Here is a 12,376-nt window from a genome sequence, read left to right as displayed (position 1 = left end):
GTCATAAGGTGCATAGTTTATATTAATTAAATCTCAGCCATAAATGTTAGAAATGTACAATTTTTCCCGTGCAAGACGAAATTCTGATGTAGCCACCTTGAAGTATAGTGTAGCCTACGGCTTGTGTGTTTCCTATTATCACTAATGGCCTAGAAAAGATTAAGTCCAATCTATAGGTAATCTGTCTTTCCCTCAACACCTCATGGAATGGTATGTTATCTTATCTTGCTGTATATAGATCTAAATGTTTTTAGCCAATCACAGACTGTGTTGTTACCAGTTCCCAGTATCAGTCAACCAATAAGAGTTGTGTCTGTGGCTTTCAGTTGAATAGAGGAGTTCATAGGCTTTCCCAGAGGGTCCGTGCTATTCGGGTTCCTTGGGATGTCCCTACCTCAATCAAGTATAAATGTAAAATAGTTACGTTTAGTGTTAGTTAAGGGTTATAGTTTAGGGTTCAAGGTATGGATGTAACAAGGAATCCAGATAGCTGTGACCATTCATAGAGTGAGAGACGGGCACAATATTTGAGAGTTCGGCGGCGACACAGACGTACATTTTTTTTACAAGCGGCAGACGTGATTTTCGATAGTGTCTGCCCCAGATAGTTTCCTTAGAGATGATGAAAATAATTTCCAAAATGTCCTTGATCCGATTGAGGAGTAAGTAGGCAATATTTAAGTTGTGATATTGTTAGGAAATATTTAGTCCTACTGTGTTAAGGTAAATTTGGTTTACTTGAAAATAACTTTTTGTTGATAACGAGTTGTACGAAAGACTATTGAAAGTAAATATTAGTTCATCATAGGAGAGCTGTAGCTCCGCCCACCGGTGATGTGGAGCAGAGCATGCTGGGCGATCTCTAACTAAGGAGAAGGTATTAACTAGAGAAATTACACCAGCCAAGTGATAAGTTACAGCCATCTTCTGTGATTACCTTTAGTTGGCATTCTTTGTTTTAGCCAAGGCTAGTGTGCGTCTTTCAGAAATGTGTGTTCATATTTCTTACTATTCATGTATTGTGGACGCACTCTACTTAATGCTAATTAGCGTTTTTGCCGCGAGCTATCAACTGTAAGCTTGCTAACCCTGTTTCTGTTATCTCATTTCAGACATTTAGCATTTCAGTATATAGTATAATGTCCACCTGTGTCTAGTCTTATATGCGCTGTGGTTGTATGGATGTATACTGTATATATTATGTGGGTATTTTGTTAGCAATGAGCCTTGTGGATGTAGCTATATACATTCAAGTTCATGCAGTTGTGTGAGGATGATGGTGCTGCTCGTTAGTGCTGTGTAGTTGCACTCCTCTGATCATTCATTAATGAAGTCACAGCCATGTTGTTAGGCTGTATTTCCCCGTGCAGCAGATAAGCTATAAATAATATGGCTACAATAGGTTATGTAATTGGAGGTTGTATTAAGTAGAGGTCGACCGATTAATCGGAATCTTTGATTAATTAGGGACGATTTCAAGTTTTCATAACAATCGGTAATTGGCATTTTTGGACACCGATTATGGACGATTACATTGCACTCCATGAGGAGACTGCGTGGCAGGCTGACTACCTGTTATGCGAGTGCAGCAAGGAGCCAAGGTCAGGTGCTAGCTAGCATTAAACTGATCTTATAAAAAACAATCAATCTTCACATAATCACTAGTTAACTACACATGGTTGATGATATTACTAGTTTATCTAGCTTGTCCTGCGTTGCATATAATCGATTGCAGTGCCTGTTAATTTATCATTGAATCACAGCCTACTTCTCCAAACGGGTGGTTTAACAAGCGCATTCGTGAAAAAAGCACTGTCGTTGCACCAATGTGTACCTAACCATGAACATCAACGCCTTTCTTAAAATCAATACACAAGTATATATTTTTAAACCTGCATATTTATTTAATATATGGCCTGCTAACATGAATTTCTTTTAACTAGGATAAATTGTGTCACTTATCTTGCATTCTGTGCAACAGAGTCAGGGTATATGCAGCAGTTTGGGCCGCCTGGCTCGTTGCGAACTGTGTGAAGACCATTTCTTCCTAACAAAGACAACCAACTTCGCCAAACGGGGGATGATTTAACAAAAACGCATTTGCGAAAAATGCACAATCGTTGCATGAATGTACCTAACCATAAACATCAATGCCTTTCTTAAAATCAATACACAGAAGTATATATTTTTTTAAACCTGCATATTTAGTTCAAAGAAATTCATGTTAGCAGGCAATATTAACTAGGCAAATTGTATGACTTCTCTTGCGTTCATTGCACACAGAGTCAGGGTATATGCAACAGTTTGGGCCGCCTGGCTTGTTGCGAACTAATTTGACAGAATTTGACATAATTATAACGTAACATTGAAGGTTGTGCAATGTAACAGGAATATTTAGACTTATGGATGCCACCCGTTAGATAAAATAAGTAACGGTTCCGTATTTCACTGGAAGAATAAACGTTTTGTTTTCGAAATGATAGTTTCCGGATTTGACCATATTAATGACCTAAGGCTCGTATTTCTGTGTGTTATTATATTATAATTAAGTCTATGATTTGATAGTGCAGTCTGACTGAGCGGTGGTAGGCAGCAGAAGGCTCGTAAGCATTCATTCAAACAGCACTTTCCTGCGTTTGCCAGCAGCTCTTCGCAATGCTTCAAGCATTGCGCTGTTTATGACTTCAAGCCTATCAACTCCCGAGATTAGGCTGGCAATACTAAAGTACGTATTAGAACATCCAATAGTCAAAGGTATATGAAATACAAATGGGATAGAGAGAAATAGTCCTATAATAACTACAACCTATAACTTCTTACCTGGGAATATTGAAGACTCATGTTAAAAGGAACCACCAGCTTTCATATGTTCTCATGTTCTGAGCAAGGAACTTAAATGTTAGCTTTTTTACATGGCACATATTGCACTTTTACTTTCTTCTCCAACACTTTGTTTTTGCGTTATTTAAACCAAATTGAACATGTTTCATTATTTATTTGAGACTACATTTATTTTATTGCTGTATTATATTAAGTTAAAATAAAAGTGTTCATTGTTCAGTCAGTATTGTTGTAATTGTCGTGTGTGTGTGTGTGTGTGTGTGTGTGTGTGTGTGTGTGTGTGTGTGTGTGTGTGTGTGTGTGTGTGTGTGTGTGTGTGCAAATAAAATCGGCTGATTAATCGGTATCGGCTTTTTTTTGGGGTCCTCCAATAATCGGTATCGGCATTGAAAAATCAAAATTCGTCGACCTTTAGTATTAAGTTTATACATGCCATTTACTATTGTATTTAATTTCCCCCTTTTCAGAACCATACACTCTCTTGGTTAACACAATTGTCAAGCCATGCACTGTGCTGTTCCTGCCTGCTCTGTGAATCAGCATCATTAAACTACCTCAACTGGAATTGTGTGTATTGTTGTGAATTGTTAAATACTACTGCACTGTTGAAGCTAGGAACACAAGCATTTCGCTACACCCGCAATAACATCTGCTAAATATGTGTATGTGACCAATAAAATTGGATTTGATTTGAATCCTACCTGGCTGTCAGCTGTGCCATTACAAGCACCTGGGAGAGAACACATAGTGCTAAGAAAACGCTAAGAATATACAGGCCCAACAGGTCCACAACTACACAAGTTGATAAAGTATTGTTGAAAGCGCGTAGGCAATATTATTTACTGTGTCGATAGGGGAGTAGGCTAGTGTACAATAATAACGTAATTTGATGTGCTAGTATTTATTTCATGGATGAATTAAATTGTAAATTAAAATATACATGTGGTGCTATAGGATATATACATATTTTACATTGTAATACACTGCCCCTACATGCCATTGTGTGCTGGAGCTATGGGTTTATTTTTCCACTGTCACTAGGCCTACACATTCACACTCAAACTACTTTTCACTGAAGAGAAACGAGGTACAACATACAACACTGATCGAAGACCTAAAATCATGCCTGACAAGACCAATGCAATCATAACAGTATCATAATATAGTGTGGAAACAGGAGTAACCTATTCTACAATAATGTAACTGTATTATCTAATTTATAAATGAAATTGTAAATGTGGATGGGTACACTACTTCATTCATTGATTATGGTATTGTACAAATTAGATACAGGAGTAGCCTGAAGTCTACAATAATAATGTCATTGAATGGGCAATAGTGTCATTTAATTGATGAATTAAATTGTAAATGGGGATGTGTAGGCTACTTCATTCAGTGAATACTGAATGTCTTGCTATCGCTGGGAGTATGTTAATGAAGGCTTCAGCTGTTGAATTATGGTAATGTCAAACAAATTTCTAAATCTTATCTTTATTTTAGTCAAGAAGTGATGAGCGAGAGCAACCAATCAGCATCACTGCAGCTGTTCTACCCACCACCCACACTGCTCTCCCTCCACAAGCAACCACATCCTCTTCTCCTGTTCAACTCATTTGCCGCCACACTGAAAAGAACTGTACATACATAACTCTGTGCCCATCTCAATGCAACATGAGCCATCCAAGGCCTCTGCTGGACACCTAAAATGTGAGAAATGTAAACAAGATGCTACAGGGGTGTGTGTGTGTGTGTGTGTGTGTGTGTGTGTGTGTGTGTGTGTGTGTGTGTGTGTGTGTGTGTGTGTGTGTGTGTGTGTGTGTGTGTGTGTGTGTGTGTGTGTGTGTGTGTGTGTGTGTGTGTGTGTGTGTGTGTGGAGTGGGGGGGGGGGGGGGGGGGGAGTTCCAAGAAAATACATGAGAAGATGGCAGAAATAGTGAATTGGATACTACAGTCACCCCTGGTGGAGGTTCTTGGAACACTGCTATTTAAGTCTGAGCAGAGGTTGATGAAAACCTTTGAAGGTGGTGGTGCTATGTTGAGCGTTATCTTGAATACCAGGCAGATGTTTGAGTATAGAATTAAATGGTGTAAACTTAACAGGATAAACTTGGAGTATACTCTTTGAGAAAGGGGTTCCAACAGGGTTCTTTGGCTGTCACCAAAGGAGAACCCTTTTTGGTTCCGTGTAGAACCCTCTGTGGAATGGAGCCCAAAAGGGTTCTACCTAGGCACAGAAGGTGTTCTACCTGGAACCAAAAAGGGTTTTCCTATGGGGACAGCAGAATAATCCTTTTAGGTTGTAGATAGTGTAGGCCTATATTGCAGTGGTGGTTCTGTGGTTTTCTGTAAAAAAATAATTAAAAAATCACTGGTGGTGGGGTGTTTTGAGTTTCAGGGACAGTGCAAATTAATCAATGTTTGAGTAAAAGTGCCGTTTTTTGCCAGCCGGCTAATTTTCAACCACAGTCCCTGGGCAGGTTATTAAAAACAGTTACAATAACAATACAGACAATGAATGAGCAGTGAGCACATGCAGAGCAACATAGGACAAGCAACATGTAGCATGCAGACAGAGCAATAGCACAAAAAGCAACAAAACAAAATTCTTAAAAGCAACAGTGTTTCCACACCTCACAAGCTACAGACAACATGGAAAGCAACAATTCACAGCTAGGGATGATGTTCACAAGTCTGATTGGCCTTTATCCATGTCTTCATGTTTTTTGTGAAGGTGTGATAGGTGGTGCAGTTGTATGTGTCAGATGGCTGTGTGTTCCAGATATGGGAAGCTCTCACAGAGAAAGCAGATTGAGTAAAAGTGTTTTTCCTTAAGGGAACTATACAGTCACCTCTCATGGCAGACCTTGTGGATCTGCTGCCATGGGCTTGGGTTTTCTGTTTACTAGAAGTACTGAGTGGAGGGAGCCAGGCCATTTAGGATCTTGAATACAAGACGTGTTGGTGTATTGCACAAGATTTTTCCAATTTAGGAGCTCAATGCTTTCTGAGGATGTAACAGTGATGATGGCTATTGGGCTTCCTATCAAGCACTTTGAGAGCCTGCTTGTAGACAGACTGAATGGGTTTTAATGTTGTACAGGCAGCTTGGGCCCAACTAGTCAAGCAGTATGTTAAGTGGGGGAGAATCATAGATTTGAAGTACAATTTTGCTACCTCTGTAGTCAAACATTTTCATATAAATCGAAAATTAGCTAGGTTGAATTAGATTATTTGAGTTACCTTTTTCACCTGCTTTTTAAGAGGTTGGAATCCAGTATGATGCCAATGTACTTAAAATCGGATACCACCTGGAGCTTCTACCCTGACACATAGACATCTGGCTCTGTAGCATCAGTTGCCCTCTGTGAAGAACATGCAGACTGTTTTTTTTTCACATTGAGACGCAAACATGAGTCACTGAGCCACTATGTAACCTTGACCATTACAGTAGTGAGTTCTTGTGTAGCTTGTTTGCTCTTTGCATGCAAATATATCACTGTATCATCTGCATGCATTTGAACTTCAAATGCATCTGACGCACTGGGTTCTGCCTTCAAGGTATGATTTAAAGGCATGAAGGTATGATCTCAAGGCATCGGGGGAAAAGTTTAACTTAGACAATTTTGTGATAAGAACCTCATGGTTAACAGTATCAAAAGTAGAGGTCGACCGATTAATCGCCACGGCCGATTAATTAGGGCCGATTTCAAGTTTTCAAAACAATCGGTAATCTGCATTTTTGGATGCCGATTACATTGCATTCCACGAGGAAACTGCGTGGCAGGCTGACTACCTGTTACGCGAGTGCAGCAAGGAGCCAAGGTAAGTTGCTATCTAGCATTAAACTTATCTTATAAAAAACAATCAATCTTAACATAATCACTAGTTAACTACACATGGTTGATGATATTACTAGGTTAACTAGCTTGTCCTGCGTTGCATATAATCAATGCGGTGTTTGTTAATTTATCATAGAATCACAGCCTACTTCGCCAAAAGGGGGATGATTTAAAAAAGCGAATTTGCAAAAACAAACACAATCGTTGCACGAATGTACCTAACCATAAACATCAATGCCTTTCTTAAAATCAATACACAGAAGTATATATTTTTAAACCTGCATATTTAGTTAAAATAAATTAATGTTAGCAGGCAATATTAACTATGGAAATTGTGCCACTTCTCTTGCGCTCATTGCACACAGTCAGGGTATATGCAACAGCTTGGGCCGCCTGGCTCATTGCAAACTAATTTGCCACAATGTTACATAATTATGACATATTGCAGGTTGTGCAATGTAACAGCAATATTTAGACTTAGGGTTGCCACCCGTTCGATAAAATATGGAACGGTTCCGTATTTTACTGAAAGAATAAACGTTTTGTTTTCGAAATGATAGTTTCCGGATTTTACCATATTAATGACCAAAGGCTCGTATTTCTATGTTTATTATAATTAAGTCTATGATTTGATATTTGATAGAGCAGTCTGACTGAGCGGTGGTAGGCGGCAGCAGGCTCGTAAGCATTCATTCAAACTTTACTGTGTTTGCCAGGAGCTCTTAGCAATGTTCGTATCACAGCGCTGTTTATGACTTCAAGCCTATATCAACTCCTGAGATTAGGCTAGCAATACTAAAGTGCCTATTAGAACATCCAATAGTCAAAGGTATATTAAATACAAATGGTATAGAGAGAAATAGTCGATGCGTCATAATTCCTATAATAACTACAACCTAAAACTTTTTAACTGGGAATATTGAACCACCAGCTTTCATATGATCTGAGCAAGGAACTTAAACGTTAGATTTTTGACATTGCACTTATTGCACTTTTACTTTCTTCTCCAACACTGTGTTTTTGCATTATTTAAACCAAATTGAGACTAAATTGATTTTATTTATGTATTATATTAAGTTAAAATAAGTGTTCATTCAGTACTGTAATTGTTTACAAATATATATACAGTTGAAGTCGGAAGTTTACATACACTTAGGTTGGAGTTATTGAAACTCGTTTTTCAACCACTCCACAAATTTCTTGTAAAAAAACTATAGTTTTGGGAAGTCGGTTAGGACATCTACTTTGTGCATGACACAAGTAATTTTTCCAACAATTGTTTACAGACATTATTTCACTTATAATTCGCATGTATCACAATTTCAGTGGGTCAGACGTTTACATACACTAAATTGACTGTGCCGTTAAACAGCTTGGAAAATTCCAGAAAATGATGTCATGGCTTTAGAAGTTTCTGATAGGCTAATTGACATCATTTGAGTCAATTGGAGGTGTACCTGTGGATGTATTTCAAGGCCTACCTTCAAACTCAGTGCCTCTTTGCTTGTCATCATGGGAAAATCAAAAGAAATCAGCCAAGACCTCCGAAAACAATTGTAGACCACAAGTCTGGTTCATCCTTGGGAGCAATTTCTAAATGCCCTAAGGTACCACGTTCATCTGTACAAACAATAGTACGCAAGTATAAACACCATGGGACCCCGCAGACATTATAACGATTAGGAAGGAGATGCGTTCTGTCTCCTAGAGATGAACGTACTTTGGTGCGAAAAGTGCAAATCAATCCCAGAACAACAGCAAAGGACCTTGTGAAGATGCTGGAGGAAACGGGTACAAAAGTATCTATATCCACAGTAAAACACGTCCTATATTGACATAACCTGAAAGGCCGCTCAGCAAGGAAGAAGCCACTGCTCCAAAACTGCATAAAAAAGCCAGACTACGGTTTGCAACTCCACATGGGGACAAAGATCGTACTTTTTGGAGAAATGTCCTCTGGTCTGATGAAACAAAAATATAACTGAAGAGAACTGTTTGGCCATAATGACCATGGTGATGTTTGGAGGAAAAAGTGGGACGCTTGCAAGCTGAAGAACACCATCCCAACCTTGAAGCACGGGTGTGGCAGCATCCTGAGGAAGGAAAATTATGTGGATATATTGAAGCAACATCGCAAGACACCAGTCAGGAAGTTAAAGCTTGGTCGCAAATGGGTCTTCCAAATGGACAATGATCCAAGCATACTTCCAAAGTTGTGGCAAAATGGCTTAAGGACAACAAAGTCATGGTATTGGGGTGGCCATGAAAATTTGTGGGCAGAACTGAAAAAGCGTGTGTGAGCAAGGAGGCCTACAAACCTGACTCAGTTACACCAGCTCTGTCAGGCGGAATGGGCCAAAATTCCCCCAGCTTATTGTGGGAAGCTTGTGGAAAGCTACCTGAAACGTTTGACCGAAGTTCAACAATTTAAAGGCAATGCTACCAAATACTAATGGAGTGCATGTAAACTTCTGACCCACTGGGAATGTGATGAAAGAAATAAAAGCTGAAATAAATAATTCTCTCTTCTATTATTCTGACATTTCACATTCTTAAAATAAAGTGGCGATCCTAACCTAATTAAATGTCAGGAATTGTGAAAAACGTTTAAATGTATTTGGCTAAGGTGTATGTAAACTTCTGACTTCAACTGTGTGTATGTAATGTATGTATGTATGTATATGTATATATATATATATATATATGTATATGTATATGTATATGTGTATATATCCTGTAGGTTCATGCTCTACAACATTCGCAGAGTACAACCCTGCCTCACACAGGAAGCGGCGCAGGTCCTAATCCAGGCACTTGTCATCTCCCGTCTGGATTACTGCAACTCGCTGTTGGCTGGGCTCCCTGCCTGTGCCATTAAACCCCTACAACTCATCCAGAACGCCGCAGCCCGTCTGGTGTTCAACCTTCCCAAGTTCTCTCACGTCACCCCGCTCCTCCGCTCTCTCCACTGGCTTCCAGTTGAAGCTCGCATCCGCTACAAGACCATGGTGATTGCCTACGGAGCTGTGAAGGGAACGGCACCTCCGTACCTTCAGGCTCTGATCAGGCCCTACACCCAAACAAGGGCACTGCGTTCATCCACCTCTGGCCTGCTGGCCTCTGAGGAAGCACAGTTCCCGCTCAGCCCAGTCAAAACTGTTCGCTGCTCTGGCACCCCAATGGTGGAACAAGCTCCCTCACGACGCCAGGACAGCGGAGTCAATCACCACCTTCCGGAGACACCTGAAACCCCACCTCTTTAAGGAATACCTAGGATAGGATAAAGTAATCCTTCTAACCCCCCCCCCCCCCCCCCCTTAAAAGATTTAGATGCACTATTGTAAAGTGGTTGTTCCACTGGATATCATAAGGTGAATGCACCAATTTGTAAGTCGCTCTGGATAAGAGCGTCTGCTAAATGACTTAAATGTAATGTAAATGTAATAGGAAAACATTAAAAGCTTATTAATAGAACTACATTTAGCATAATTGTGAACAAATATAACGTGGGGAAAAGTCAGGATCCTAGTCAGGCTATTGTTTGTCAAATCCAGATTAAATATAGGTCTTCATGTGTATCAAATCTGTAGGTGGTTGTGGGCTAAATCAATGACAAACAGCTGAAATGTTCAGGCTTTATGATCTGTGATCAAAACAGGCTGGGGTGTTTTCGGTTCCGTTTAGGCTAAGGTTATGCGAAAGAATGTAACTGCACTGAAATGAATAGCCTGATTCAATGCAATTCTCCTGAATAGAAAAGTGTTTATCTGTTTGGTCTAGGGATAGACTCATACCAATTCTATCTTTTAGGTCTTTTGTGGTAGGCGTAGCCTACGGCTAATATTCTGAATTGTGGAGCTTTTAATAAAGCAACCACATTTTCCTGTGATGTTGAGGCTGAGCAAGACCTTCGATAGGCTAGTAGACTATGCAGAAATTATCGTGGAGTTAATCATTGTTATAGCCTAGATCGCTTTATATAATCTGGACCGTTGTTTTTCTAAGGCTAAGCAAACAAGGGGTAGCATATGCTTTTTGCCCATCTCTATAACAAGGGTTAGGCCTATATCCTCAATTCAAGCCCTGCTTTTAACCATAAAACATCTCCACAGAAATGTATAGCCTAAGGATTGCATGGTGACAGTGATTGTGTCTGTTAAATCGGTAAACTGGGAACTCTGGGGAGGAAAACGAGGTTGAATCATGACATCAGTGATTTTTATAGGTCAGAGAAAGAGTTTCTGAATTGGAATTCTGAGTTGGATGACTGTTCAAAACAATTTTTCCCAGTTTGAGCTCGTTTTTTCCAGAGTTCCCAGTTGTCTTGAATACACTGATGTCGAAAGTCAGAGATTGACAAGTTCTGAGTTGTTTTGAATGCATCACTAAAGACCTAGGCTACCTCCAACAAAGAAGCCCTTGTGTCCATATTGATTTGAGAAATAGGCATATCTACACAGTAATGGTGTCTGGCTGCAAATCAACTAGCCTAATAATTTTTGTATTGAGGTGATATGCCTATTTTAGCTAAATCGACAAATGAAATTGATTACTCTGGCAATGAAAACTATTTTTTATCAAATCATGTACATGTAGATGTTTGTAAGGCGTTCATGGTGAGATCTTTTAATAATAAACTAAACAGACACAAACTAACACGTGTCACATGTACATGATGTGAAAGCATGATGTACACGTAGATGTCATGTAGATGTTTTTAAGGCATTCATGGTGAGATCTTTCATAGTAAACTTACAAGCAAACTGACATGTCACGTGTCAGTGCCACATTATGCGACGTGAACATGACGTGTATGTGTCACGTGACATGAACGTAATGGCAGTTTGACGCCGTAGAAAAAAACTTGTCACCATTGACAATGCATGTTAATTCATGGCAGTATTTTCTGGCGCTATGAAGACATTAGGTGACTTGGTGAGAGGTATCAGTAGCTTCAAGATGCTTAATTCTGGCCTGAATCACCCCCCATAGGTCTAATTCCTGCCCAAATAAATGCGCAGGTATTGCATCAACCCGTCTGCATCAACCATTGGTTAGTCACGTCATCGACTGTGCAGGGCAGCGCCTAAAAGAGAAGAAGGGTTAGAACACTGGTCTTGTTAATCAGGGTTTGGAAGTTCAATTATCACTTCCTTGATGGGGTTACATGTTTTGGCCCAGCTGATGTATGTGACCCAGGCAACACCCTTCATGGTCAGAGTCTCTGATGTCACCAATCAAATTTGTTTGAATCTTTATTGCTTTTCACCGGTATTACACCAACGAACATGTATGTGTACAAAATGTCTATGCAGTGGACATGAGTCAGGCTCATGGTCTCGTTATGAGGTAGCCCTGCCTGCGACTTCAAAATCAGTGTCACCCTCAGCCCAAAGGGAATCTTCTCTTGGTCTAATGGTCAAGATGTTGGTTTCTCCCATGGGAGACCAGGGTTTAGATCCGGCCCGCTACAATGGCACCCAACGTGGGGGAGGCGGTACAAGGGGGGTGAATGTAGCGGACATGAATCGGTGTTATAGGCTCATGATGAGGATGCCTTGCCCTAGGGGGTCTATTTTGAGGACTGATAGCCAAAGTAATCGTATTTTAATCTACATTTATTCTGAACAATATCAGATTTAAAAAATAACTGCAGTAGATGCACAGACAGTTGTGGTAATTGTGTGGCTGCTTTA

Source organism: Salmo salar, chromosome 05, assembly GCF_965601325.2.
Source record: "Salmo salar chromosome 05, fSalSal1, whole genome shotgun sequence".
In the NCBI taxonomy this organism is placed as follows: Eukaryota; Metazoa; Chordata; class Actinopteri; order Salmoniformes; family Salmonidae; genus Salmo; species Salmo salar.
This window is presented reverse-complemented; position numbering follows the sequence as displayed.